The sequence below is a fragment of the Dermochelys coriacea genome, chromosome 7 (assembly GCF_009764565.3).
Source record: "Dermochelys coriacea isolate rDerCor1 chromosome 7, rDerCor1.pri.v4, whole genome shotgun sequence".
In the NCBI taxonomy this organism is placed as follows: Eukaryota; Metazoa; Chordata; order Testudines; family Dermochelyidae; genus Dermochelys; species Dermochelys coriacea.
This window is the reverse complement of record NC_050074.1, coordinates 47632964-47636844: the sequence shown is the minus strand read 5'-3', so window position 1 is coordinate 47636844 and position 3881 is coordinate 47632964. Positions and strand designations below refer to the sequence as shown.

At 47.6% G+C, this 3881-nt stretch overlaps 1 long non-coding RNA gene across 2 annotated transcripts; it reads right to left on the bottom strand.

The window, feature by feature from the left end:
* Nucleotides 1-1782: 1782 nt before the first annotated feature.
* LOC122461112 lies at nucleotides 1783-3213 on the bottom strand. Of its 2 annotated transcripts, none has more exons than XR_006282851.1 (2): nucleotides 2715-3213; nucleotides 1783-2377 (listed from the first exon to the last, which is right to left on the bottom strand). It is a non-coding gene; the product is annotated as an uncharacterized LOC122461112 (long non-coding RNA). The 2 variants fall into 2 exon arrangements; XR_006282850.1 differs by having other exon boundaries at nucleotides 3056-3213.
* Between the last annotated feature and the right edge of the window lie 668 nt (nucleotides 3214-3881).

The following is a 3881-nucleotide window of genomic DNA, read 5'->3' as shown; positions in this document are numbered from 1 at the left end:
AATTCTTAGTTGCAAAGTGCTCTAGAAATCAAAAGTGTTATTGATGGAAATGAGTGATGCAAACAACCTGAGTGCAAATGTTGAGCAAACCCTACTTCCACCATTAATACATTTTCATAGAAACCATTAATTGTTTGGGCTGACCAGGACCTCTAGACCCTCCCCTTCCAGGGGAAGAACACCAGTTTTTTTCCATTCTGCATTATCACATAAATATCAGGCAGCACTTTGCAATCAGCTACATGGCCTTTGGGTAGCATTCATGGGAACAACATTAAATGGGAGGATGACTGCTTCTACTCTTGGTGATGTGGTATTCCACTCCATGCTCCCACACTGATATAGCTCCTCTTTCACAGCCACTGCACCATGCTTCTGGCCCCACTATGTATTTTCTCTGTGTGGCACTGCTGGCATCTCCTCCCATTCATTCAAAGAGTAGTGGATGAAAAAATAAGTTTCACAATGAGAAGGGTAAGAGGTTGAAGTAGGTAGAGAGAGCTTGGGAATTTAACCAGGAGCTCTGTCTTGGTTCATCCATCATCCACAGTGGGGATGGAGAGGGAATATATTAATGGGGACTTAGCATATAGGACAGATGAACAGTGAGGAAGGAAGAGGAGATGGGCCAGGATTCTTTATTGCATTGTCCTGTAGCTTTCTATAACCTATTCAAGATTCCTTATGCCAACTCTCTGGCTTATTACAAATCTAAGCTGAAAATCAATCTCTCTTCCTTCCCCTCCTCCATCCCCACCTCTCTGTGTCTCCTCTGCAGCTGCTGTGTGCCAGTTAAGGCCCTTAAGCCTTTGGAGATGCATTTGTATGAAGGGTGTGATGTATAGAGTGGGATTGGAGGTGGGTGGGTTATTGGCTGTGTCAGCTGCTCTGAATATTACCCTGTCTGGTCCTCTTCAGCTGCCTTCCCCTACACTCTGCCTCCAACCAAGAGGGCAAAGGCCCCTTTCCAAAGCTATACCACTACACTTCCGTCAGCTGCAAGAAATGAGCAGCATGTCCTTCTTTGAACCCCTTCACCTTTCTTCACTGAGGCTGCACCAGCTCAGGCTTAGTCTACACAAGAAAAGGTTTACTGATATAGTTATAAAAATCACCCCACCCCCTAGCTGACATTGCTAGACCAGCAAAAGTTTCTAGTGTAGACTGGTCTGAGCCCTCAGCCTCCAGTGGTTTGAAGAGAGCATCTGGCTATTGTGTTTTCAGCCAAGTAGCACCTTGCACTGAGTTGAAGAAGATTCTGTGGATGTCTGATTTTCCTTCCTTTAATCCATCCAACAGGGTATTGACTTTGCAGATAGTGGTAGCTGCTCCCTGGTATGTTGGTGGCTCAGCTGGCATGGCAGCTGACTCAGTCAGGGCTGTGGACACCTCTGCTTTGCTGCCTTTCCTGTTAGCAATACTTTACAAAACATCCTTTATAATTCCACTGGCTGAGACCTCCCCAGACGACAAAGGTGAGGGCAAGGTGCAGCATTCCAGTAAATCTGATGTCTGGGCAGCTTCAGCCATCTGATAAGGAATTCATTTTAACCACACAGAAAAAGGTGTAATTGGTACACCCTTGATTTAGCCATTTAACAGGTCCTGTAACCAATATCTGCATTTCTAAAGTACCAATCACTGCTGTATCTGGGCACTATTATATAATTAAGTCAGTAGAACCTGGTCAGCTGTTCAGTTTGTTTTCATTTCAGTGAGTTAGTCCTTGGGCTGGTATTTACAGGGGAGAATGTCACTAACACTGGATTTCAGAAACTGGGGAGCAAAGGATATTCAAAGAAGCTTAGGTTCCCAATTCCCCTTGAATTTCAGTGGCTGAGGATGTTTTGGAAATCCAAGCCTATGGCTATTAAACAGAGGGAGGACTCATGATCTCTGTTTATGGAATCGCAGTTAATGTGATTCATTCTTGCTTTCTTTCCTTTGTTCACTTGTCCCATGCATTAGACTCTGCATTCAATTTGTCAGCTCATCCTTCCAGCCACCTGTCTCCTCCATCCTTGTGTCCCTGTCACATTTGTTGGTCCGAGCGTGCTGTTGCCTCTCCAATGAATAGTTCTCTCATGCTCGCACACTCTCTGCCCTTTCTCTGGAAGGGCGGAGTGTTTTGCACCTTGCATCCACAGGGCCTGAATTAAGCCTTTCCTTTGCATTGTTGAAACTTTGCTTCCCCGTCAGGAAGTATAATATCCTCCAGATGCTCAGGAGGAGAAGAAAATGTGGGCGGTGAAAATGCAGCAAACAGGCACAGTAATTAGATCTGATGCCTGGTCTCCAGAGAGGAAATTGGGAGATAAATTAAAAGTTGGTCCCACTGGAAGGTTCCCCAATGGGTTATTGATCAGGATCAGGTGAGCTAGAAATAGAAGAGAATGTATTAATTAGAAGTTGATATCCAATTACCTGTCCCCCTCCCAGCTGCTAGATTGTACATTTTTGTTTGCTTGCTTCTCTGATGAAGTCAGCCTGTATATTTCTTTAAACTCCCTCCATCTATGTTCAAGAGGCAGAAGAGTAGAAGCACAGAAGCTGGCAAAACCTGTTAAAGGCAGGCGTCCTGAAATGGAAGGCAGTTTCTGCTATTCCTTCCCCAGGGATGCTCAGATTTGTTTATCATTCACCTGAGACCCCACCTTCTCCTTATGGTTGCTGTTGCATGTGCCTTTATGGCACTGTAACAATGCATGACTCACCCCTGCGGCACCTCCTACTGGCTGTCTGGGAATTAGCTCATTTCCAGCTCTGGAGCACCCTCTGCAGGCCACTGTCATTGCCACCATTGGTCCCTGTGTCTCTTCCGGACCCTGGTGCAGCTTTGTCTGGGGGTTCTGCCCCAGGAGTATCCCCTCAGTCTCTGGGTCTCCCCTCCCCAGGGAACCCCAACCCCCTAATCCCACCTTGCCTCTGGGCCTACTGCCAGTCATCATTTAGCCCCCAATCACTAGGGTCAACTGCAGCCTGTAATGGCCACTCATCATTGGCAAGCCAGGGGTAGGAACTGCTGCCTCTGCCTAGCCCCAGGCCGCCTCAGCACCTGGTTTAGGTCCCACACAAGGCCCTGCAGTCTGGGGGGCTATCAGGCTGGAGCTCCCCAGCCCCTCTTGCCTCTCCCCCAGCACTGCCATACTACAGGTCCCTGCTCAGCTCCCAGGCAGCCAAGTCCTTCCCTCTCAAAAGCTAGAAAGAGAGTGAACCAGCTCCTGCCTAGCAGCTGTTTTATAGGGCCAGTTGAGGCCTGATTGGGGCGTGGCCCAGCTGTGGCTGCTTCCCTAATCAGCCTATTTGCTGCTTTCCCCAGCTACAGCCCTCTTCAGGGCTGTTTTAACCCACTCAGGGCCAGAGTGGGGTGACCACCCCGCTACAGGCATGCTTAGCTAAATAGCTCTAGTACGGGCCTGTTGACTGGCAATATTCTCCATAGATATGAAAAACCAAAAAGCATCTGCTGGCTTCTGAAGCAAATGACCCATCAGTACTTTGTATCTGCCTTAGCTGCATATGTTGCTGGGTGCAAGGAGGGAAGCAAATGGTTTTCTCCTGACTGTAGCAGCTTCTTGTGGTTTAAATGTGGAGCCACCCAATGTATGCACATTCCCATTGTAATAATAGCTTATGGGCTGGGACAGTCAAAGGAATCGGAGGGAAATATGCTGGGTGGTGTAGCTGTGTCAGTCCTAAGATATTAGCGAGACAAGGTGGGGGAGGTAAGATCTTGTATAGAGCAACTTCTGTCTCTCTTCCCAACAGAATCTGGTCCAATGACAGATATTACTTCACCCACTTTGTCTCTCTAAGGGAAGTAGGCACCCAACTCCCCTTCAGTTTCAACAGGATTTGGAGCCTACCTCCTCTGCAAATCC